General features: G+C 48.2%; 1 protein-coding gene across 6 annotated transcripts in view; it reads right to left on the bottom strand.

Moving 5' to 3' along the window:
- The window catches only part of CCDC120 (coiled-coil domain containing 120), a 35,309-nt gene extending 17,543 nt beyond the window's left edge, over positions 1 to 17,766 (bottom strand). For 4 of the 6 annotated variants that reach the window (XM_053301909.1, XM_053301903.1, XM_053301907.1 and 1 more), the window contains exon 1: positions 1,945 to 2,149. The gene's annotated coding sequence lies outside the window, so the exon portion shown is untranslated. The other 2 variants (XM_053301904.1, XM_053301906.1) reach the window with 2 other exon arrangements.
- Positions 17,767 to 26,816: the final 9,050 nt, after the last annotated feature.

Genomic DNA, 26,816 nt, shown 5'->3' with positions numbered 1-26,816 from the left:
CAGGAGTCTCTCCCACTCCCAGCCCTATCTTGGAGATGCCAGGGAGGGAACTGGGAACCCCATCCCCTGAGGGGAATATCTTACACGTGGAGTCTCCCATTCAGATGCAAACCAGGGTGGACCCTGCTTAGCAAAGGGGACAATCCATGCATGCTGCCACAAGACCAGCTCTCCTCCGTGATGAACTCCTTATGCAGGATGGAGACAAAAGCATATCTCCCATAACACACTTTGTCAACCCAAACCAGTGAAGAGAGAGAGGGGGCACCTGAGGTTCAAGTCCCTCTTTGACTTGCTGAGTGGTCCTGGCACAAGAAGAGCTCTTGTGCCTTTAGTAACCCATCTGTAAAACAGGAAGCACACCCCACCCCGCCCCGGATTAATAGTAGCTTTGGGGGCATGATTTTTATTGGAGCCATGGAGCAAGGGGAAAGGGTCTTGTTCTTCCTTCTTCCTCAGACCCAGGTAAATAACGCTGCTTTTTACCATTAAAAACCCATACACAGAACCAAACCCTGCACTTACTGTTTTTACCCAGGCTTTTTAACTTTTTAAATTTTAGATAGTTTATTGATTTGTTTTAAACTGTTTTTAGCATTTAATTGCTTTTAATGTTGTTTTTTTTTGGTGCTTTGTTGTTGTGAACTGCCCTGAGACTTTGGTTTGGGGCAGTAGATAAATACGTTAAATGAATGAATGAATGAATGAATAAGTAGCTTGACGCCTGGGAAATTCTGGGAGAACCAAGCTTGTATAGAACAGTAACAATATTGAACAATTACAAAGCGTTCAAAGCCCTTCATGCAGAGGCAGAGTGTTTTGTTGTAATCCTTACAACAACCTTGCAAGGTAGGGGTGTATTATGATCCCCCTGTTGCAGATGGGGGTGCTGAAGCTGCGAGAGAATGAATTGCCTAAGGACTTCTAAAGAAGGTGAAACTGGCCACTTCCTGATTCCTAGCTCGGCCTCTTAGTCATCTGTGCTACAGCAGCTATGCATACAATTAGGGAATATCGAACAACAGAAGTAGTGCCGTCATCACACATTTTAAACGGCTCAATGATCAGGTGTCTGGTATATTCCCAACCCTATTATTTATTATTATTAATAAATCTATTTTTTAATCTCTCCCCATCTGCATGTCATTTCACCTGGTGCATTTTCCCCATCCTGCCTTCTCTTTCTCACACTCCCACTTAGGAAAATGCTGCTGTTTAAATATATATATACAGTATGATACTGGAATATTGAATCAGACTCCCATCCCCCCTTCTTCTCCTACCAGGTTTCCTAAGGACAGAAATTGGTTGTCTCCTTAGAATTCAAGCAAGGAATGCACAGGCCAGGGACTCCAAATGTCTCCGGACCACAAATGTAGTGGCAAAGCTTAACCACCAAGTTTTCCCTAGAAACTCAACCAGCGCCTTCCACCCACTGCCCCTCTCTCTCTCTCTCTCTCTGTTATTCCATCTTAAGATCCATCTTAGTAACACTCCCACTTTCTCAAAACACTTGCAAGCACCCACATAACAATGCGGTTCAGCTTCGGTGTGGAGAGCCAGCCATTAGACTAACGATGGAGTCAGGAGAGCGACTCCGGATTCAAAATCTCGTGGGAGACCTGTGGCTTAGCGCCCCCGCTAAAAAAAAAAAAAGACCAAGAAACAAAGCGCGCGCGGGGGGGGGGTAGCTGGAACGCGGAGGGGCCATGCCGAAGGAGAGACGCCGGGAGAGGTTTCCCTTTTTTTGAACCCTTTCTTCGGAAGCGGATCGGCCCGCCCTCTTGCCCACTGGCTGACCTCGCCAAGAAGGAGCTTAAAGGAACTTCTGAACACTTGCCCAAACTTTGGAGACTCTTCTGTGGAAGTTTCCTGCCCAGTGCCCACCCCACGCGACCAGCCGCTTTGCACGACCCGCAGTGCAACTAAACGCCCACCACTCACCTCTGCCCAGGTTGGCCACTCTTCACTCTGGGGGTGGGAATGGCCCCTCCAAATCGCAAGGAAGCCAGCCCCACAACTGCCTAGCTCCAGTGTTGGGCAAAACCGAAGTGACTGCGAGGAAGGCGGCGAACAGCCCAGAGCAAGTCAGGGGGGAGGGGCCACACCTTTTAACCCTGGCCTTGCCAGGGGCTAGCGAAACCCAGGCACGCACCGACACACAGAGAGACGGCGGGGTTCAAGCCGACATTTTTTGGATCGGGAAGCCTTGCTTCGTTAATCTTCCGCGGGACAGGTGTGATCACTTTGGATTTCGTAGCAGTGTCGTCTTTATTATGTCTCGCACATGTTCCAAGTCTGAATCGCGGCGCTACACTGAAAACAAACAGGTTCGGAGCTTTGGCGCAAATTAAGCCCACCACACAACTGAAACTCATCCGCGCTCCAGGGAAGGGGACAAATGTCTCTGGGGCCCTGGGCCCTGAAGGGCCAACAGCTGAGCAACAACTTCCTCCTCGGCCAGTGTCTCTCCTCCCACCCTGCACCTCTCTGAAGAAGAAGAAGGCGAGAGCTGTGGGGGCAGGGCAGGGACCCACCTTCACTTGTTGCCCCAAGGTCCACTCCAACCTTGCTATGCTCCTGCGGCAGGTCCATCTCAGCCACATGCACATTAAACACACATTCAATAACCTATGCACACTAAGCACACCAATAAGAGTTCATCCTTTTCATCAGGAATGTGGACAAACATGCATGAACACACAGCCAAGTTCTGGGCACAGAGCAACACGCACAATGTTATCCTATACAGAAGAATGAATGAAAGCACACCATGCACAAATAAGGCAACCCAAGGCGCTCTTACCCCCTGGACTTCGGGGCCAAAATCCAAACAGCCCCTGGGGACCCTCCAATCCTCTTTGGTCTGTCCCAGGTGGTGTGGTCACCTGGCAGAGCATGATGATGCTTAATTGGGGGGGGGCTCCAAAGCCCTTTCGGTCCAGGCTCCAAAATTACCTAGGTGACAGCGACTCGAGGGCACACTTTACCTTTACCTCTGTAACACACAAGGAGGCAGAGTAACTCTCACACCCAAACAAGAACAAATGCAAATGCATTCACTTGTGAATGAACACACACACACACAACCTGCAATACCAGAACACACACAACGCACTCCCCGCGCCCACACCATTACATCCAAATCAAAGGAATAATGGTTTAGGTCAGCCCGTGAAAAATCTAATTGGCATCAACTGGCTGGGCTCTGCCTGTTCATGGCAGTTGTTAAGGGATAAAACTTGGAGTTAAGAACCCTTCAACATATGGTGCAAAAAGAGGTGGTAAGATTTTGGGCAGATCTGTGGGGGGGTGTCACATTTTTGACTGCTCCCTTAAATAAAAAGCTATGTGCACGCCAAATTAGCTGGCCCTGAGAGAAAGTTTTGTTGATGCATAGATCAACATACTGCATGGATGGAAGTTGATTAAGTGAAGGAGAGCATTCAAAAATGACCCCCCCACACACCAACTGCAGTCTGAAGTGGTACAGTCCAGAATCCTACCACTGCAATCTACCACCTCATTCTGTCATGTGGGCCAAGTTTACATGTGCAACAGGACTTCTGAGGCTGTAGAGTGGATTGTACCACTTCAGGCTGCAGGTGGGGTACCACTTTTGAATGTACAGTTCCCTTATGTAAAAAAAAAACAAAAAACCCAACAACCCAGCTCCTGCCAGAAGTAGTATATCAGCAACAAAGATCTGTTATGTACCTTGTTGTGCTAGTTTTGTACATGCAGGGAAGTTTGCTTGAAATAAGGAAGCAATCAACCAAGCCGTCCCTCACTTGCAATCTAAGGGATTGCAATCTATTCTATCAACTCAGGATTCGACCACCTCGTTCTGCTGCACATACAGATCAGGCCACATCGAATGGCCTAAACATTTTTGATACTATCCATTAGCACATATACTAAGTGATGATGAACCATGAACCAGTGTCTGAGGTGTGAAAAAGCTCTGGAGAAAGACACATATTTCCCTGCATGTAAAAACATGCATAATCCATATCAGCTGAAGAACACGAAAACAATCGGTCTGCAAATCCTCCTTCTACAAATACTATCAAGCAAAACTGGAGTTAATCCCGCCCTCATCAGCTACAGTTCCCTGCAGCCACTCCTACTCCTCTTTCCCAGACAAATGGTACAGCCCAGCTCTAGGTATCGCTGCCCTGTGTTTGTCTTAGCCTAGGATGAGATCAGATTCCGCACATTCCTGGTTCCTTGCCCTACAGGTAGAAAACTGAGAGAGCCTAAAAGAACCGGCCCCACAGCGCCCCCCAAGAGTGACTGCTCCTTCCGTCAGTCTCAGGCTCCACCTAGTGGCTGTCCTACTCCCTTCACGAAGAAGAGAAGGATATCAAGCATTCTCTTGTCCCAGCGTCACAGAGTATTGCATTTTGCCTGTGTGTGGCGTATCTCTTGTTCCCGGAGGCCAGGGTTCGAATCCATCCTTTTTTTGCCCATTTCCACCCTGCTCCTTCAGCCTTTTCAGTTGCCTCTTATTAATCAATCCCCATCAGACTTTCAGTCTGACCTTCCTTAATTAATATTATACGGTCATACAATGATCATCAATCATACTATAAAGAATTATCACTTATTATTACTTATATTGCACATATGTGCAGAGAGCTTCATGTGCATTACTTCAGTAACTCTTACAATGCTCCTATAAGGTAGGACACACTGTTCCCTCTGGCATGCACATGTGTGTGTGCTCACAAGTGTTTTAATGTCCACTCAGTTAATGTTAGATCCCCACTCGGTTGAACCAGAGCAGCCCCCTTCTGGATGCATGTGTGCACACACTGCCTTGATACTGCCGCCCAGAACAAAATGCACTCCACTCAGAGATGAAAGAAATTAGAGGGACCATTGGTAGGGCAGTATGGTTTCCCCCCAAGTTGCAGAACCAATGGTCTGAAACTCAGAGAATGATGGTTTGTTTAGGGCAGCCAAGTAAGCTCACACTGAGGTGAGATTAAAACGGCAACTTAATTCAAGGGCAAATTCCAAAAGGGCTCTTGGTTGCTTCATCTTTAGCTGCTGCAGACCACAGGCTATTTTCTCTTCTGTCTCTGGATCATGCAGAACCTGGGAAGAAATTAAATAACCCCACCTGTTAACATTAGCACAGGGGTTCCAAACCCTGGGTCCCCAGATGTTGTTGGACTACAACTCCCATCATCCCCAGCCACAATGGCCTTTGACATTCATCTGGGAACCCAGGGCTGAGAACCCAGGCATTAGCACATGCAAAGGGTTCTGCTGGTGGGAGAGGAACTCCTCTTTAGATTTCTGTTACATTCCTGTTTTAACTCTAAATTTAATGGAACCTCTCCAGGGATATCTGTAGGAAGGGACCACTGGCCCCCTTCCATGCTAGTGACACCCACTGGCAAGTCACTTGGGTGAATTGACCTTCAGGGCATGTTACGAGGTTTGTTTGTTTAATGAGAAGTAACTACCCATGGCCTGAGAACAAATATGCATGTCATCTGCATATGAATGAGGAAAACACCAAACACACTGGGTAGGAAGGAGGGTTGTCAACCTCCTGCCCCACCTGAATTCCACAATGTAATCCACCCAAAATAAATACATGTTCACTGACCCACAGGGGGATGGATCATGGAACTGTCACTCATTGGCAGAGCAGACAGATACTCTGCATGCTGAAGATCTCAGGCTGAGAAAAAGCCCTGTTTTAAACCTTGGGGTGTCCCTGCCAACACAGAAGGCGTTCAGTGGAGAAGCTGAAAAAGCAGCAGGCTAAGTCAGTCAGGGCAGGGAACCCTTGGAAAGGAAGGCTGGAAGATGGACTGGGCCAAAGGGATGAGTGGCAGAGGGAAGGGCCAATATGAAGGGAGAAATGGGCAGAGAAGAGAGTTGTTCATGGCCAGGAACCGCAGAGGTGAGGAAAGTCGACGTTCACCTGCTAATCTGAAATGACCAGTCACATCTTATCTTATTTATTTGGCATATTTATATGTCGCCCAAAACTCATGTCTCCTTGGCTTCAGGACCCCCAGTATTCTGTACACTATCCCATATAGAAGCAATTCAGTCCGTTGCTTATGGCTCAGAATACACCCTCTGTATGAATGACCTGCATCTCCGAAGTGCCCGCTGCAGCACTCCCATGCACCCTCAACCTGCACTCTGTATGGGGCAGGTCCCAGGACAAGGGGAAAGAGCTAGAGAATGAAAATGTCTTGCCAGGGGCAATATGTTTGGAAAAAATGCTGCGCACTGCTCTGGGAGGGAAGCAGGATGAGCAGAACAGAAGAAAATTGTTTGTGGGTTTTATGAAACCCGTTTCCTAGAATATACACACATTTATCAAAAAAATGCATCCTAAGGGTGGCTCTGGATATAGGGCACCGGGGAGAGGTTAGATGGAAAACATCTGCGCTTCTTGCTGCAGTGTTCATTTCACATGCCAGCGCACTGCTATTTTGCTGGGATATCGTGGAATATAGAATCAGAATCTATGTGGTCCTGGAGGTTACTCCCCAACTCTGGGGAACAGAAGAGATCTTCTCTAGTTCTGGTTTATGTGGTCCTGTGTCATTTTTACAGCAAAGAACAAACACAAGACGGGTGGGCGTGTCACTGTCTGGCTCTGGAACTCAGATCTCTTGAATTGTTCATGACTGTGGGCTGCCTTTATTTAAAAAAAAAAACCAACACTTTTTAATGTGGTAAGCAAGCTTTTGACTTGTACAGAATTCTTCCTCCAGTTGGATATTAAAAGGGGTAAAACGTATTTCTGAGAAGGGTCCTGTCTGCCATTTGTTTTGGTTTTCAGATGGTAATGTAGAAAGTTCTTCCTGCAGCCTAACTGTATTGTGTAAGATATCTCAGACTAAACAGAGGCATACAGGAACAGAGAACAAATGAAAAATCTTTCTTTGACAACACACAAATAAAACAAGACAAAACAAAAAAGCAGTTTCCACCTGTAGCTGTTTTTTCTCTGCATCTGCAGGCTGGGAGAAGACGGAAATGCCTCTGATCATATGCAGAGTGCTTTCCCCTCACCACTGAGCAAACATAGCCAGCCCCTCCCTCCGATACATGCAAACATACAGAGAGAGCATAGAACCACCTAGGGATAGCTTTATTTCCAGCAGCTCAAAACTAGCGAGTGCCAGAGTCTTGGTCTTCACCTGCAACATGACATGGCCTATGTGCCTTGCTCAATTCCTTGTACTTCCCAGCAGAGAAATCTTCAGCCTGTTTTGGGATGCAATAATATTCCCATCAGAAGGTGGAGCACAAACTTTATCACCCTGTATTTTTAACCCTCCCATATAAACAAGGCTGTATTGTTAACAGAAACAACCGAGTCTGTGTACCTACATCTACACACATTCTTCCCTTGTTACCCTTGACTCTTCCTTCTCCTCCCCTCCCTTTCCTTAGCTTCTCCCTGACTATCAAAATCTAGATTGTAAACTCCTTGAGAACAGGGAATCAGACTTTTTGCTTGTGGAAACTCTGTGAAGTGCCATGTGCATTGATGGCCCTGTAAAGTAGAAGTTGTGCCGTCACGACTCCTGGCGATCGCAGAGCCATGTGGTTTTCTTTCGATAGAATACAGGAGGGGTTTACCATTACCATCTCCCACTCAGTGTGAGATGATGCCTTCCAGCATCTTCCTATATTGCTGCTGCCCGATATAGGTGTTTCACCAGCAGGGATACGAACCAGCAACCTCTAGCTCCCTAGGCAAGTTACTTCCCCGCTGCACCATTAGATGGCTCTGTACACAACTATAGTTCAAGTTTATGGCAGAACTTCATTACAACAAAGCAATAGCTCCACCTATAGATGGCTAAAGCAATACTCACACTGTGCACTTCAGTGCACTTTAGTGTTGCTCATTTGCTTTTCTGTATAACAATAACAAGGCAATGGCTCTGAGAAAGGTGGAAACAGGTTTTAGAGGAACCTCAGTGAATAATGCACAGGCATTATCAGGAAGACAGAAAGTTAAAAAAACAAATATGGTGCTTTGAATAAGAGTCGACCTTCCACTATCCCTCTATACTGAATAGGACAGGGAGGCATTGGGTGGGGAGATTATTAGTGCCCTGCTCATCTTAATGTGGCTGTGGATTTACAGGGCTGCACAACTTGGGCCCTCCAGCTGCTGTTCAACTACAACTCCCATAATCTCTGACTACTGGCCAAGGTGGCTGGGGATGATGGGAGATTATTATTATTATTGTTTACATTTATATCCCGCTCTTCCTCCAAGGAGCCCAGAGCAGTGTACTGCATACTTGAGTTTGTCTTTCACAACAACCCTGTGAAGTAGGTTAGGCTGAGAGAGAAGTGACTGGCCCAGAGTCACCCAGCTAGTTTCATGGCTGAATGGGGATTTGAACTCGGGTGTCCCCGGTCCTAGTCCAGCACTCTAGCCACTACACCACACTGGCTCAACAGTAGCTGGAGGGCCCAAGTTGTGCACCCCAGAGCAGGAAAATAGAAAACACCACAGCAAGTCCTGTAATTGTTCCACATAGAGAGTCACTGCCTTACAGGGCTCGAAACAGACAAAATATGAACACAATAACCTCTTTTGTTGTGACTTTAAGAGTATATGCAACTGCCAAGCTGCACAGAACTCTTACTCAGAGCGCTTTGCACCGTGTTGTAGGTCAAAAGCGGCATGGCTCTGCCACCAGCAAGGAAAAGGGGTCACCTTGCCTGTTTCGTATCTTTTAACACTGAGTCAATTGGAACACCAGGACAACAGAATCATAGCGGCAGAGGCCACTACGTATTCTCCCTTCTGCTTGCTTTGCTTGAAGGGTGGGGAAGAAACACATGGAACCGATCCAGTCAGCTCTGGAAGGAAGAAAAAAGCCGGAAAAGGACCCATGTGAAAGCCACCTTTCCTGGCTGATTCTCTTCATAGTGCACTGCAGCGCCTGGAGTTTCCTGCCACAGGAAACCTGCTTCGCTGGCTACAGGCGAATGAACAAAGCCATCCTGGTTCCTCCCACGCAATCTTCTCCCCTCTTGGTCAATAATGGCAGCGAGCACCTTCTGCTCCTCTTCCCTGACCCTCCAACTCAAGAGGTGGCGGCTCAGTAGTACCCAGGGAGGGAGGGTTGTTATAAATAGCCATCTCCTACCCCCAGAGGTGGCTGGATAAGGTATAAACAACTTCCAGAGGCAGCCATCACTCCCCTCTGGAAAATGCCTCCTCCTGGTATGCCTCCCAATGTGGTGCCGTGGCTAGAGAGTTGGGCTATCACTAGGAGGAGGACCCAAGTTCTCAAATCCCCCCTTGCCCATACAATGTGCTGAGTAGCCCTGGGCCAGCCGGCCTCTCTCTCTCTCTCTCTCCATCTCTGCCTAAGCTACCTCACCAGATTGTTCTGAAGATAAAATGGGGAGTCATGGTTGCCATCCTCCTGAGTTCCTTAGAGAAAGAGTGAGATAAAAGTGCATTATTTTTTTTTCCTGTATTATCCCTAGTCACCTCAGCACTAGGTGCAGAATGACTACAATAAGCAGGGTCTGCCCTGGTTGCATCTGAATGGGAGACTCAATGTGTGAGCACTGTAAGAGATTCCCCTCAGGGGATGGAGCCACTCTGGGAAGAGCAGAAAGTTCCAAGTTCCCTCCCTGGCAGCATCTCCAAGATAAGGCTGAGAGAGATTCCTGCCTGCAACTTTGGAGAAGCCGCTGCCAGTCTATGAAGACAATACTGGGCTAGATGGACCAAGGGTCTGACTCAGTACATGGCAGCTTCCTATGTTCCTATATACTGTGCAGATATCCTGCAGATATCTGAGCATATAAAAGAGGGGCGTGGTGGTAGGTCCTGCTTCCGAGCCCCTACAAAGCAGGCCCGCAGGGCTCTTGCGTGCCGACTAAGCCTTGCAAAAAGGCAATTGCAGTGCGACCCTCATCATTCCCAATTAGAGTAGCATCACAACTGAATTTGGCAATAACAAGTAGCCCCTCGCCTTCACGAGCAGCGCGGATATGCTTTGCAGTGGCTTGGAAGGAGAGCCCAAAGCTCTTTCTTCTGCGTACAGATGTGGAAGCCAGTGACTCTGTCCCAGCAGCAGCGTCAACAATTAGGTCTTTCTTCTGGGCCTAGGAGCCCCGTCGAAAAGGCTGCCCAGCCACAGAAACATAAGACTGGGGCAGAAGAGGGCGCTTCTAGCTTGCTGTCCACAATGCCTGGGTGCCACCAAGGCTGCTGGTCAGAAGGCAGTACTGCAGGAGACTCAGCAGTGATCAGGTGACACAAGGGGCCAATGAGGATTCACCAGGCCCTATAAAGCTTCAAAAACTCTGTGTGGTCTGTGGTGGCCCTCAATCTGCAAAAGCCTGAGCAACCATGAAACCACCCGTCACCAGTCTGCTTTGCTTCACCTCCCAGGGGCTGCCTATCCAGTGACAGCCAGCCTTCTGCCTGCCTGACTTAATTGCAGTTGTACCTCTTCTAGACCATCAGTCCTGACAACCATCCACATGTGGTACTGCTGGGTAGGTTTTTCCTCAGTGCTTCTCCCCGCTGGTAGAAGGGGAGAAGAAGTTGTTCCCAACAGCTTGCTTGTAATTGTGAAATAAATTCGGAGATTCCCTCAGGTTTGAGCTAATTCCACTTGTAAATTGACCACTGCCTGCTTGGATACTAGTAGGCATATCTTTGGCTCTTCCCGTCTATGTAAACAAATGAAATCAGGAGGTCTTTGTCTGAATGCAAATGCACCCTGGGAGTGTCTGTGGGAAATTAATTAGGAGGTCTGCAAGGTCAGGCCTCTTTGCAAGGAGGAAATGCAGTTAATTAAGACTTTGTACTTCAGCCGTTTCCAAAGACATGTGTCCACAACAAAGAAGGAATTAACTACACTAAAGATGTGTAGGGGCGAGTATGGTTAACTCCTCCCTGAACATCAGGTGTGGTGGTATACCAACACCGATAGCTGCAGTCCATGTGTGTACACATACACTAATTGTGCACCTATTTAACCACTGATGTTCAGTTACATCAATATTATTTGATCCTGTCTACAGGGCTAAAGAGAGGAGAACTGCTTGCTTGCTTGCAATATTTGAAACAATTAGTTCAAAGGGGATTGCTACTTCACATGCAAAAAGTAAAAACTGCCTTGCTGGATCAGTCATAAGAACATAAGAACAGCCCTGCTGGATCAGGCCCAAGGTCCATCTAGCCCAGCATCCTGTTTCGAACAGTGGCCCACCAGATGCTGCTGGAAGCCACAGGCAGGAGTTGAGGGCAGGCCCTCTCTCCTGCTGTTACTCCCCCGCAACTGGTACCCAGAGGCACCCTGCCCCCGAGGCTGGAAGTGGCCTACAGCCCTCCGACTAGTAGCCATCAATAGACCTCTCCTCCATGAAGTTATCCAAACCCCTCGTAAAGCCATCCAGGTTGTTGGCTGTCACCACATCTCGTGGCAGAGAATTCCACAAGTGGATTATGCGTTGTGTGAAAAAGTACTTCCGTTCGTTGGTCCTAGATTTCCCTGCAATCAATTTCATGGGATGATCCCTGGTTCTAGTTTTATGGGAGAGGGAGAAGAATTTCTCTCTATCCACTTTCTCCATGCCATGCATGATTTTATAGACCTATATCATGTCACCCTGCAGTCGTCTATTTTCTAAACTAAATAGCCCCAGGTGTTGTAGCCTAGCCTCATAAGAAAGGTGCTCTAGGCCCTTGATCATCTTGGTTGCCCTCTTCTGCACCTTTTCCAGTTCAACAATGTCCTTTGAGACATTGAGATGAGACATTGAGATGAGGGGGACCAGTCCATGGTCCCTCTCATCATGTCTGTTCCCAACATCAGCTGGACAGATACCTCTGAAAGTTCCCTAGCAGGGCATGATGGCCTTTCTCTGCTGTCCGTCTTAAGTATCCGTTTCTTAGAGGTATACTGCTTTTGAACATGGGAGGCTCCAATGAGAACATTTCACATGTTTTTTGTTGCTCATTCTGTGGAACCAACATAGTTTCTAATGTTCTGATTCATTTTTCTTGACCGCTTAAGACTAGTCCTAGAACCAGTCCTAGTTAAGGTACTACCAGGGATCTAACACATTTTGATATGTCACCCAACTCTCACTCAGGGCCGGCCCACCCACTAGGTGAACTAGGCAGTCGCCTAGGGCACAAAGTGGGGAGGGGGGCCAAGGACATGGATCACCTGCGTCACCTGTGCCACTGCAGGCGGGCTGTAGGAGTGGGCACATGGCGAGCGACCAAGCAGGTGTTCCCCATCCTGGGTGCCTGCCTGCCAATCCTGCTGCTGGCCTGCCACAACAGTGGCAGCACATTATAATGACACTGCTGCGTCGCACAGCGAAATCATTATAATGCACCGCGGCAGGCTGGAACAGCAGGCAGAGGAAGAGAGCTGGTCTGGTGGTAGCAAGCATGACTTGTCCCCTTAGCTAAGCAGGGTCTGCCCTGGTCCTATATGAAAGGGAGACTAGAGGTGTGAGCACTGCAAGATATTCCCCTCAGGGGATGGAGCCACTGCTCTGGGAAGAGCATATGAGGTTCCCAGTTCCCTCCCTGTCAGCATCTCCAAGATAGGGCTGAGAGAGATTCCTGCCTGCAGCCGTGGAGAAGCTGCTGCCAGTCTGGGTAGACAATACTGAGTGAGATGGACCAAGGGTCTGACTCAGCTTTCTATGAGGTGAGCAAGTGGGTGCCTGCCCGATGAGGTGTCGAGCGCCTGCCTCACCACCTCAGCCAACTGTTCTCGCTGCCGGCTGCTTCTGCCATGATGTGTTATAATTCCAGTCTGCCAGCCAGTCAACCCTCCGTAGTGCATTATGATCTAACTAGTCATTAGGCCCGTTCCATTAACGGGCGCTAGAAGAGACTCCGGCCGGGCCCACCACCCACCGCCGCCCGCGGCTCCGGCCAGGCCCACCGCCGCCTCGCCCGGCTTCCCCCGCCGCCTCCTCGCCTTGGCCGGCCATGGCCGCCCACAGCCTGGCCCGCTGGTTCTCCTTGTGCTGGTTCTCCTCGTGCAGAACACACGCATGCGCAGAACACCCGCCAGAGACACGGACGCAGGTACCCTAGCCTTTTATTATATGATCTAATTGTGTGTGTGTGTGTGTGTGTGTGTGTGTGTGTGTGTGTGTGTGTGTGTTCCTCTCTCTCTTTTCTCTCCATCCCGGCTTTAACTGGAGCCATGCAGGACTTCCTTCTGGATCTTTGCCCTCTTGCTTCCCCTAGAGCAGGGGGGATCAAATTCAAGTGGGTCAGAGGGCCAAAGTTCCCACCCAGCAAATGCCCAGTGGCCTAACCCCTATTTTGTTTTCACTGCAGAATTCCTGAATTCACCATCTTCAGCACATCATGGATGCACTACACTGGGAAGTAGATATCCTCCTCTGCTTCAAGTGCTCTGTGTGACCCCCGGCTTTCTATTGCAGAGGGAATAATGGAGGGAGCAGGCCGATGCTACGGGATGCCACCACAGCCGGTGATGTGAGTCAGTCCCTTTGCTCTACTAAGGGCATCTGGTTCCTAGCACTGAAGCAGATTCAATATCGGTATGCAAAGGCGGCATGAGACATCCCCTCCCATCCATACTGCCCTGCAAAGAAAGAGCCCACAGCCTCACACAGCTACATGCCCTTCCCACAGATCCCTTGCACGGATGCAATGATTTTTTAACCACAGCACACAGAACAGCGGAGGCAGGGAGGAGTCAAGCAAGGAGGAGCCCAGCAAACGTTTGTTCCTCCTTTTAGCAAGGCCAGCTTCATGCTTGAAAAAGTGGGGGTCTAGGGGATTTCTGCAGAGTGGGAGTCAGGAATTCTGTACTGTTCCTCCAGCCCTGAGGGGCATGGAGATTAGACAGTTAAGTGCTTTCTCCGATTCCCCCTCATCTGTCTGCCTCCCACTCATTCCTCTTTCATTGAAGTTGAGATTAGAAAGTTTGCAGGAGAAGAAGCCGTCACCTGACTTTAAATCGGCTTAGAAAAGGAGAGGCCAGGGAGCCACTCCGTAATAGTAATAATTCTTGCTCCTTCCCACTAATGCCCCTTTCCCTCAGGAGTCAGGGGAATCCCAAACCCACCCTGCTGATCCGTTTGGAAGGCTTAACTCTTTAAATCCGTCCACCCGCTGTCCATACACGGCACAGAGGGGCAGAAGTCCCGGCTCTGCACTTCCTGTTCTCGTCCACTCCAATTGGTCTCTTTCCCAGAATGTCTGTCTCCCAGCCCCACCCTGTTCTAACCCATTAGACCCTTATTCAGGGGATGAGGGAAGAAAGAATGTGGATTTTGACCCCCAACTTCCAGCTCATAAGAGAAGCAGGGTGTGGGACATTCCACACACAGTGGAGGCCTGGACCGCACTTTGAAACTGGGGCTGGGAAACTTATCGCCTCTGAAGATTCAAGACTCCGGGGACACCCACACCCACATTTTATTTGCAGGATGGAATTCTAGCACACCACTGTGCGTGCTGAATTAGATTCTGGACTCATCCTACACACACCCCACTCCACCCCCAAACAAAATTCTCATCTTTCTATGATCAGTTTGCCACTCATACACTTTCAGCCAGTAGGTTTTAGATGTTGCAGGCCAAGTTATCTGCCATGTCCTCGGATTATTCCCAACCCCACAACCCCTCCCTCCCAGCGTTCAAAGGCAAACAACATCAGATAGTTGCTAGGCAACTGCCAAGTGCTTCTTTCCTCCCTCCTCACTTCCCTGGAGAATCAAGACAGCCCAACAAGGGATGGTGAGCCGTCAGTGGCAGAAGCAGCCAACCTGTCCTGGACAAATCTAGACCCTTGTGCAAAAATCCCTTCCAATAACTCCTTGGGGAGGAGTAGGCCCTAGATGGGTGTGGGTGTGGGTGGTATGGGCCCTGATCCGAGAGTGCAAACCTGGGCGAAACTTGGTGGCAAAGAACCTAGCAATTCAAAATGGCATCAGCCCTAGTATGGTGTCCCTCCAGTGGCTGTTGCTGATATCTGCCTTATGTTTCTTTTTAGACTGGGAGCCCTCTGGGGACAGGGAACCATCTTATTTCTTTTTCTATGTAAACCGCCTTGAGAACTTTTTTTTTAAAAGTAGTATAAAATCAGATCATCACCATCTCCATCACCATCTCCTTTGACCAACATTCTCCCCTCCCAAACTTGGACCACAGCCTCTTAAGAATCAGATCCTGTTTACTTAATTTCCATCTGGCAAAAAGGGGCTCAAATCATGCCACAAGAAAACTGTTCAATGGTTTAGGTGCTACAAGATTCCTCCTGGGTTTTGCTGCAACACACTACCCCTCTGGTGTTGGCTCTCCAGGTATACAAAAATCCTCCAGTGGATTCTTTCACTGGTTGATTTGAGGAGGAGGGAGAGGGAGGAGTGGGTGGGATTCGACACCAGCCCAGTAAATTAAACTAGGTCAGGCTGCCGCAGAGCTGCTCCCAGCCTCCCTGCGCTAGGCCAGTTATTGCTTTCTGGCTGGAGCAGAACCCAGAAGTTCGAGCTCTCAGGAACAGTATCCCTGGTCCTCCTAGACACCAGTTAGCTCACACTGTCACTATGAGCCAGAGACCCCAAACATGAGTCCTAGTTCTCAGCAGCCACCTTCACTCCACGCCAAGCTCTTGACCTGCCGTTTCTCACAGCTCTGCCCCTGATCAGGTTTGGTCTCCTTTAATTCTCCTTTCTGCCCTGTTTCACTCACTCAATATTTAATTGGTCCCGGTGGCTAATTCACAGTGCGATAGGAAATGGGGTGTTTGTGCCAGTGCACGGGCAACAGTCGATGTCAGCCTTCGTTACTTCACAGGGCAGATTTGGCCACAGGGTCAATCCTCAAGGGAATTTTATTCTCCTAAATGGATCCAAAGACCCAAGCAAGCTGGACATTCAAATTCTGCCTCACCCAAGTGATGCAGCCACCACTCAGGTCAGGATAAACAGCTGTTTATCCTGGGGGTTTTATTCCTCCAGCCCTGAAATTCAGCTGTTTCTCGGATGGTGACGGGAAGCTGTTTATGCAGTGATCCTTCACCTAAGCACTGAGGTTCAGACACCGTTTATGCCATGGATAGATTAGCTCATACCGAGTGACAGTCATTTCTCAGGTGTGTCAGGGAGAGCGGTTACAGCATCGCACTGAGATCATTCAAAGTCACTCAGATGTCATCTGTCCATCTAATGAGGTCTCTGCCCTCTGTTGACTCCAAGGGGGAAATGCTCTCTTCTTGAGTTCCTTTTGCCTGCACTCCACCCCCACCTGCCTGCTCCACAACATCACTATTAAAATAAACACTGCAGCTGATCCTTAGAGGAGAGCAGACCTTTCCTCTCCTCACATACACAAGCTCACAAATTCTCTTGCATCCCACGGCCAGTTGTGGGAAGTGGTCTAGAAGACCTGCTGTGCCCATCGACAGTGGGGAATTCCTGGGTCTCTCCCACCACCCAACAACTCCAAGGAAATGGACAGAGGAAGCAAGTGGGATATACTTCCCCAAGACCTGGTCTGCTGTCATCACCCATCCCACCCCAAGCAAGCCCTTGACCTGGGGCTGGGCTGGAGGGTGTAGTAGCCACCACAGTGTGGCCCACTGGACAGAACGTTGGATACAGATCAGGGTTCAAATCCCAGTTCTGCCATGGATTTAGCCAGGTGGTTTCAGGCCAAGTTCTAGTCTTTCTTTACTCATTCATCATCTGTAAAATGGGAACAATAGTGACCCCCTTGCATAATAAAGCATCCACTGTTATCTGCCTTGAGAATTAGGAATGAGATGGGCTATAAATCTAAATGAAGATTTTGTTTTCGATTCCTTGTCCCTGACACCCACCCCACACTCAAGGGCGCGGGGGGCAGGGGGGGACCAACAACCACCAAGTAGATCTGAGCTAACAAATTTCCACGGAGGAAAAAGGCTTTTCATTCCAGTTCTGCCTCTTTGTGTCCGGGTTTTCTTCCCCTTCTCCCCAACCCACCAATTGGCCCATAGCCAATGTTCTCTCTCCCAGCAAGAGGGCCTCCGTCCCACCTCCCTACCTGGAATCAATGGATGACTGGATCTTTTGCAGCACTCACCCTGGCAAACTTTTAAGGTGGATAATGGAGAACTACAGTACACACACACACACACACCCCTCCAACATAATAAACCCCCTCCCCCGCCACATACACATACACAGACAATTGTCTGGCTTTTCTTCTCACCATTTCCTCCAAGATAACGCCTTCTTGATCCGGGTTCGGGTTTGTAGCCGTGTAGACAAGCCGGACCTTGGCTGGGAAGACGAAACCCGGAGGGCAAAAGGTGTGTGTCTGTGTGTAGCGGGGAGGGTTTCACTCCCAGCGCCAACCCCATCTCCAGTCGGCTAAGCCAGCTTTCTTCGACCCCATTTCCAAGAGGGTTGGGTGGTCTCTAGCTGCTAGAAAATCACCCTTTCCAGGCTTTCCATCAGGCGGACGAAATGGGGGCGGGGGGAGCCGAGGACAGGAGAACGGGGCGGGGGGGCTTATTGTTTGTTTACCTCCTCGCGTCCAGCCCCTGATGGGTCATAATTCTTTCCCAGTAGTGCGTGCGTGCGTCTCCCTCTTTCACACAAACACAGACACGCAGAGGCTGGCTGTAGTGTGGCTGTTCGTCGCTTGCACACAGCCAACGTATGGTGTGTGTGCCAGGGTGTGTGTGTGCGCGCGTTATTCTCCTGCTGTATGCTTTAACCCTTCGGGCGCTGGATGGAGATCTGAGCATCCCTGCTGTGCCTCCTGTGTGTGAGTGTCGGCGATGTTCCTTTCTTCAAGAAAGCGGGAGAGAGAGAACGCGCGCGAAATTGGTGCCGGGGCTCAGTCCAGCTTTCTCCTTGGCATCCACCACGCCCTCTCTAACCTGGAAGACCCCGCCGTATAATCCCAGACGCGTGCGGAAGGGAAAGGGCGAGCTCGATTACCGGGGGCGGAACGGAATGGGCGGGGGCGGGACGTGGCACATGTTCAGAGGCACTCTCGTCTTTGTTCTGACTTTGTGGAGCCCTGGCATTAAAAAAAAAAAAAAAAAAAAGGACATGATCCAGCCAGTGTTAAGAATGAGTGCGGCCCGATCCTATGCTTTAAAAAAACAAAACAAAAAAACCCCACACCTGTAAATCCCACTGAATCCGATGGCCCTTATTCCTAAATTAGTATCAGTGTGCATAGGATTGCAGTCTTAATGTTTTTGCTTAAGTCTGGCTCCAGGGAGATGGAGTCAGGGGCGGCAGTGACCTCCATCCCAAAGATAGGGGCGTGCACACTTATGCACACGCTCACACACCCCTTCCCCAGTTCCCCTCTGCTTCTTCTTATAATCTTGCCAATCTAGGTCTGGCTTGTCTACATGACTCCTAAGACCTACCGGATCCAGGCCTGAGTGAGGAGCTCACATCAAGCCTTGTGTTATGTGAGCATAGACGAAGAAAGCAGTCCTCCTCTCCTTGCTTCTGAAATTTAAGCAGGTCAAACATCCAGAAGGCAAGGGAAGCACACATGTTCTCAAAAGAAGAAGAGATCACACGTCCAGGTGTCCAACTGACCCGAGTATACACAAAGAGGAAGGGAACACATGGGGTCAGAGAGATGCATACACTTGCATATTTAAATCTTATTTCACTAAACAGTCAAGTCACTATTTCTCAAGCTCCTATTTCTCCATCTGAAAAAGAAGAGAGAACTAACTCTCCTTACAGGTGCAGCTTAATTTAGGCCTCAGAAACTGTTTTATATTCTAGGGAATGCAGTAACAATAAAAGATGATGGCAAGAATGTCTCTGAACATGTGCAGAATGCTTAGGCATCAACAGAGAAACCAAGTCTTTTAAATCAGAAAGTGTGGCTTGCGGATAGCCAGGAACCCCAGCTAAATAAATAAATAAAATAACCAGTACTCAGCATTTCACAGGTTTGTTGTGCAAATAAAATATACAGACACTTTGCTCTTTAAAAGTGCTACTAATCCTTCACACAAGGACAATTGGCACAATATGCTAGGATACAATGCAGTAATAACTCACACAACAGCACACTTACTGTGACAACTGACAACATCTGGGTTGTCAATGCAGTTGTGCAGACATTGGTAACAACAGGTTTGGGTCTCATTCAAGTATAAGTGCCCATCACTAAGCAACGACAACTTCTAATTATGATCTGCATGTGTGAATGATCCATCACAGAAATAACCCCACAGGCAATTATTGTACTGCAGATTCGTTCACACAGTCAGCTGCCAATCACCAGTCTGGTTCACAAATATATTAGTCAATACTTGATGACTGTACACGTGATGACTAGCAGCTGAATATCTGAGCCAACTCCACTGTAAAGCATTGTGTCTGAGGTGACCCCTAACTGGGCAAAGAGGCACCTTTTAAAAGTGGTGATTCTCTTTATTTAGCAGGGGGAGAGCAACTGGCCCTATCCACCCCCAGCACAGGACCTCCAGAGACTGTTGCTGGTGTCTATCTTGTGTTTCTTTTTAGATTGTGAGCCCTTTGGGGACAGGGATCCATCTTATTTATTTATTATTTCTCTGTGTAAACCGCCCTGAGCCATTTTTGGAAGGAGGGTATAGAAACTGAATGAATGAATGAATGAATGAATAAAATGTTGAAGTTCTGTTTGTTATTTCATTTATCCATGCAATTCAACATCTTGCAGTCATTCGGTGATGAGGATGCCTGTGTGGACCAGCCCTACATGGTTCCAGCCAATGTAGGGAAATCAAGTAATGTACAAGTGGCACAAATATCTGCTCCTTCTTAGATTATATGCACTATTTCACAGCACAACAATTGGCTCACCAATATTAAACCACAGCCTGACAAATAACCAGTATCAGAACTGCTTGTACAACAAGCAGATGTCCAAAATGCATCAGACTAAGGATGTGCATGGACCAGTTGGCATGATTCAGTCTGGATTTGTCCCAAACCATGGGTATCCAAACCAGTTTGGCCAAACCAATCAGTTGGTCCAGTTAGTTCGACCAACCAGCTCGAACCGGTTTCGAATGGTTCACGATCGAACCATTCAAACCAGCCCTGTTTGCAGCGGTCCAGTTCACAATCAGACTGCTTTTCCACATCCTTACATCAGACAGCCTAACACTGACCCACATATTCTATAACAACATGGAACTGATAACTGACAATCCAATTTTTAAATTTTAATGTATTTGTATCTATTAGGATTTTTAAAAATCTTTATGTGCATTTTGCATATTTTATGTTTTATATTGTCAGTTCTGTATACCGCCTAGAGATTTCAATGTTAGGTGGTATATAGGTTAGGAGCCCCTGGTGGCGCAGTGGTAAAACTGCCGCCCTGTAACCAGAAGGTTACAAGTTCGATCCTGACCAGGGGCTCAAGGTTGACTCAGCCTTCCATCCTTCCGAGGTCGGTAAAATGAGTACCCAGAATGTTGGGGGCAATATGCTAAATCATTGTAAACTGCTTAGAGAGCTCCGGCTATAGAGCGGTATATAAATGTAAGTGCTATTGCTATTGCTATATTAAATAAACAAACAAACAAACACACAAATAAATAAATAAAGGAGGAGAGGAAGCTGCCTTATACCAAGTCAGACCATTGATCCATCTAACTCAGTATTGTCTACACTAATGTCTACCTGCAGATGCCGGGGATTGAACTGGGGACCTTCTGCGTGCAAACCAGATGTTCTTCCACTAAGCTATGGCCCTATCCCTCAAAATAAACTGGCGTAGACCAAGAGACAGATTCTCGGTCCATCTAGCTCAGTATTGTCTAGGACGGGCAGAGATTGCACCTGGGACTTACTGCATGCAAAGCAAGAGCTCTGCTACTGAGCTGCTGCAGCCCCACCCTCTGAATCACTGTAGCACATACAGGTGCAGATAAACCCACATCCCGCATTATGGACTCTTAGATACTTTCTTGCCTATGCATAGCAATACATGCACAAGTACACATTATATGCTGTCATACAGAGAGATCTAAGCCACATAGGCAATCCATATCCCACTCACACTGGTAGAACAGTAAGGAAAAGTCCCCAGGCACACACACCCCTTGGTAAGCTTGTAGGTCCAACTTTAAACAACAGGAGGAGGAGGAGGAGGAGGAGGAGGAGGAGGAGGAGGAGGATGAAGAAGAAGAAGAAGAAGAAGAAGAAGAAGAAGAAGAAGAAGAAGAAGAAGAAGAAGAAGAAGAAATAAACAGGAAAGCAAAACTCACAGCATAATTTATATTTTTATAAATTATAAAATTTTGAGCAGTAAGTCGTAAGATTGGTTAGGTTGAAGTAAACTGGCATGTACTGATCATCATAGCCATAAGGTTGTTTCCACTGGCTACTCCAAGCAGTTCATGTAAAGTTTTAAAAGCAGCAATCAATCTATTAAAAGTGCAGTACAATTGAAACAGGATAGCAGAGCAGCCAGAGAACTAAACGCCAGATTAAAATGGACCAAAGATGGTCATAAAGGAATGGAAGTGGGGAGATCCCCTCATCCACCTTATATGCAGTCCTGCAGCATGCAGCAAGGGGTAACCGTTATTGAGAAGAAGGGCACAGTAAGAAGAACACACACACACCCCATACTGGCATACTGGCAAGTGAATGAATCCATGGCCTTAAAAGTTTGCTCTCCATTGCCCTTTCAGATCTCTTCTCTGTCTCCCTTGCAGGCTGACTCATCTGCTCTTTTCATGCTGCTCTCCACTGATTCTCCTGTCTCCTCCCCTCAGGCCTAAATGGTTCCTCTGTAGCCCTGAGGTGGCAATAAAGAGGAAAGGGCCACCTCTGCTGGGGCAACTTGGAGTGGGATTAGTGCCCTGTGAGGAAAGGCAATAGAACGACTCTCTCAGCCAAGAGGCTGGCTCCATTGCCACCTCTCCCCAGCTGCCCCGTTCTCCCCAAGGCACCTGCTTCTCTCCAAGAGCCTCAGGCGGCAAGCTCCAAAGTGTCCTTGGGATGGGAGAAGAGCTAGTCTTGTGGCAGCAAGCATGAATTGTCCCCTGGTTGCATATGAATGGGAGACTCCATGTGTAAGCACTGTAAGATATTCCCCTTAGCGGGGGCGCTCTGGGAAGAGCACCCGCCTGCTTGCATGCAGAAGGTTCCAGGTCCCCTCCCGGGCAACATCTCCAGGATAGGGCTGAGAGAGACTCCTGCCTGCAACCTTGGAGAAGCTGCTGCCAGTCTGTGTAGACAATACTGTGCTAGATGGACCAAGGGTCTGACTCAGTAGAAGGCAGCTTCCCTATGTCCCTCCCTATGTTCCTGCAGCTTCAGCACTGGCTCCAGCACTGGTGCCCCCTGAGGTGAGGCCCAAAAAGGGTTTGGAAGGTATCAGCACCCCCAGATTTGATAGGTGAAACACACTGGCTGACATCCAACTTAAGAACAGCCCTGCAGGATCAGGCCCAAGGATGCCTATCCAGTCCAGCATCCTGTTTCACACAGTGGCCTACCAGATGCCTCTGAGAAGCCCACAGGCAAGAGGTGAGGGCATGCCTGCTCTCCTGCTGTTGCTCCTAGGATTACCAACAGTCCCTTATTAGCAGGGGCGTCCCTTATTTCACCCCAGAATTGTCTGTCCCTTATGGGTTGCCATTTGTCCCTTGTTTCCAGATAATGCGAAGAACCTATGGCTCAAATAAAGCTAATTCACTAATAACAAAATAATCAATGAGCTCCAACTCCTTTCCCTTCTCCCTCCTTACCAGAGTACTCTGCGGTTCTGGTGGGCTGCAGGCTTTAGGGTTGCCAACAGTCCCATATTAGAGAGCTTAACAAAAAAATTAACATTAACATCCACCAATGATTGGCTAACTTTGCATTATCCAGGTATCAGAATCATGAAAATCCTGTAAGTGGTGACTAGTGCTTGCATGTGTTAAACCTATTTTTACTGGCAACAAGGCTTCTCTTTCTAGAAAACAAAATTACATCACACCCAGTTTGGCTAACCATGGTTATATCAATAAGCAGAGGAAAAGGAATCTACGTTGTACACTGTAGTTTAAGTTGGAAGTGGTAAAAACACATACAGCACCCAGGCTCCCTATTACTCCCACATATTTCCTGTCCCTTATTGGGGCAGTGGAATGTTGGTAACCCTGGTTGTTCCCAGGTACGGAGTCACCATTGGGTGAACGGGTTCAAAGAACCTGGGCCACCACCAATCAGGGGTTGCGAGTGTGGTCCCAGACATGCCCCCTGTGTCTGACGTCAGACGCCCGGGGGGGCGGGCGTTATTTTGGTCCCAAATGGGGACGTTCAGCCCAGTTTGGAGTTGAAATCGGACCGCGCTGCGTTGGTAGTGTGGCTGGAGTGACTCTCCCTGCCTGTTCTCTCTGCCAAGGCAGTGGGGCCTATCAATCTCCCTCTCAAATGGGGCTGTGCAGCCCCATTTAGGAGAGAGATCAGCCCGTGTGGCCGGAACGGCTCCGGCCCACACTGCCCAACGCAGCGCCGATCTCCCTTCCAAATGGGGCCGTGCAGCCCTGTTTGGGAGGGAGACCATGTCCTCCACATCTGACATCAGACATGGGGGCGTGGCTAGCCTGGCCCCTGCGCCTGACATCAGATGCGGGCGGCGGGGCCAGGGGGCTGCCATGGCTGCACACGCACCGCCACCAGCCTCCCTACGCTACTGGTTGTTCCCCTGCAACGGGTATTTGGAGGCATCTTGCCTCTGAGGCTGGAGGTTGCTATAGCTACCAGACTAGTAGCCATTGATAGACCTGTCCTCAATGGCTGTCACCACTTCCTGCAGCAGAGAGTTCCATATATTAATTACTGTGGAGGCAAGATGAGAACAGCGACTTTTGTCTGTTCAAATATATGAGCATCAACATGTGGATTCCTTCAATCTAATCTTGTCTTATTGTGTGTGCTGCTTTTTCCACTTCTGCAGCTACTAATCAGAGCTGGTAACAATGTCTCAGTATTGTCTACACAGACTGGCAGTCGCTTCTCCAAGCTTGCAGGCAGGAATATCTCTCAGCCCTATCTTGGAGAAGCCAGGGAGGGAACTTGGGACCTTCTGCTCTTCCCAGAGTGGCTTCATCCCCTGAGGGGAATATCTTGCAGTGCTCACACATCAAGTCTCCCATTCAGATGCAACCAGGGCAGACCCTGCTTAGCTATGGGGACAAGTCATGCTTGCTACCACAAGACCAGCTCTCTTCTCTAACTTCTAATTCTAAATAAACAGGTTTAGAATTGTGGCATCGGTGCATGGCTGACATCCTGACTCAATTTAATTGTGGAAGTCCCACTGAAATTATAACTAACATGTCCTTTTAATTTCAGTGGAACGTCCTTCCACAAGTAAATTGAGTCAGGATGTCAGCCACACACCAATGCCACAATCCTAAATCTGTTTATTTAGGAGTAAGCCCTACTGGTTTCAACCGAATTTACTCCCAGATAAGAAACAGCCACATTGTTACCAACTCTGATTAGAAGCTGCAGAAGTGGAAAAAGCGGCACACACAATAAGGCCAAATTTGATTAGATGAAAGGAATCTGCATGTTGACGCTTTGGAATATGCTCCCTACTGAAAAAATAGCATCTCCTTCTCTGTTTGCTTTCAGGAAGAACCTCAAGACTCTCCAGTTTTCTCAGACTTTTAATTAGAATTAATTTAAATAATTTAAAAAAACTTGTTTTAATATCTATTTTATTCTGTCATTTTTATTGTCATGTATTTTAATCTGTAACTTTCAAATATTTCAAATTGTGTACACCACCTAGAGATGTACATATCAGGCGGTATAGAAATATGACAAATAAATAGATAGATAAATTTGAACAGACAAGGTTTGGTGTGCAAAGGCAAAAGAGGCAGAGCTGTTCCCACCTTGCCTCCACAGTTAACTCAATAGGTGGCTTCAAGAAAGCCACTGTTCTCTCAGCCTCAGCCCCCTTTCCATCTTCATATAGAGATAATAATCATACCTTGCAGGGTTGTTGTAAATATGACTGAGATGAGACAACAACCCTGCAAGGTATGATTATTATCCCTATATGAAGATGGAAAGGGGGCTGAGGCTGAGAGAACAGTGGCTTTCTTGAATGTTTCAAATACTTGATTTAAACGTTTATTAGAGTGTGTGTGAGAGACAGTCACCTCAAGTAGTGCAGCAGCAGCAGGACGGCAAGATGCCCCTCACTGCCACCACTGGAGCAGCTTTTCAGGACTGATCTGACCCTTGCTAGCTTTGCAAGGAGCATGGGAAGGAGAGAGGAAGCGGTCCTTTTTTCCTCACAGCCCTTGCAAAGCTTGCAAGAAGCACAAGAAGAGGCTGCTGGCAACTATTCCTGCTCTTTGCCCCCTATATCACATTCAAGCTGGCAAGGATCAGTTCTGAAAGGGGACGGCGTCCACCAGGGGCATGGGACAAGCAGAGGTGCACCTAGGTAATTTTGGAGCCTGGACCTAAAGGCCTTTGGAGACCCCCCCCCGCAAGTTAAACATCATCCCCCTACACACACACACACAGACACACACACACACAGAGTATTTTTAACACGTGGGTTCTTGAGGGCACAAATAGCAACTTAACTCACAAGAATGTCAGAATATAAAACAGATATATTTATGCCAATATGCATTAGCACAGTGATTCCCAATCTGAGCGCCTCCAGAAGTTGCTGAACTACAACTCCCTTCATTCCCCGCTACAATTTATGGTAGCTAGGGATGATGGGTGTTGCAGTTCAGCCACACCTGGAGGCTTCCAGATTGGGAACCACTGCATTAGCAGAAACATTTCAACACACAAATGAACATATTCCCACCCCACAGACTTCTTTCCCCACTCCTCCCTCTGTCTTTAAAGCAGAGGTCACGCCCAGCACAGGTTGCAGTCACACTTGGCCTCCCAGCGCAGTGTGACCCGGCAGCATGGCGCAGCCACCACACCACCCGGGACAGACTAAAGAAGTGGGAGAGTGACTTGACTAGCAAGCCAGAGGTTGCTGGTTCGAATCTCCGCTAGTTTGTTTCCCAGACTGGGAAACGTCTATATTGGGCAGCAATGATGTAGGAAGATGCTGAAAGGCATCATCTCATAGCAAAGGTAAACCCCTCCTGTATTCTACCAACAACAACCACAGGGCTCTGTGGGAGCCAGGAGTCCTCGACACTGACTCGATGGCACACTTACTTAGGGTGTGTGGAGGCCCTGGACTTTGGCCTGGAAGTCCATGAGTAAGAGTGCCTCTGGGGGCAAGGAAGGCACCATTCGGCAACATGCCTCAGGCACCTCAGTATCTTGGGCTGCCACTGCAGTGAAGAAACCATGAAGGAAATATAATGCCAGAATAGTTATTTGCAGTAATGACATTTGTATCCCTACATGGAGGAGATTTAATCCTCACCACATTCCTGTGAGAGGTAGCCACTTCCAGAGTGGGAACCATGGTAGTCGCTAGCAGCAAAAACAACAGTGTCTTGTGGCACATGAAAGACTAATGCATTTATTACAGCAGAAGCTTTCATGGTCCACAAGCCATACGGCAATACATCTGTTGAAGCAGCCTGTAGTCCACAAAGGCGACTGCCAGGTACGTTTCTTAACCTTTCAAGTGCCACCAAAAGGCTCTGTGGTGTGTAGGTAATGCTGGGGAAAAGTGGCAGGTGGTGACTTATATGATGGCTGAGCTCGGATTTGAAGCCAGGTCTCTCTCCCAGAAGTCCAGTTCCCCAGGGAGTACATCATACTGGATGCAGAATGGAAACACCATGGGGATGTAGGATTAG

Source organism: Hemicordylus capensis, chromosome 2, assembly GCF_027244095.1.
Source record: "Hemicordylus capensis ecotype Gifberg chromosome 2, rHemCap1.1.pri, whole genome shotgun sequence".
Classification (NCBI taxonomy): domain Eukaryota; kingdom Metazoa; phylum Chordata; class Lepidosauria; order Squamata; family Cordylidae; genus Hemicordylus; species Hemicordylus capensis.
This window is presented reverse-complemented; position numbering and strand designations above follow the sequence as displayed.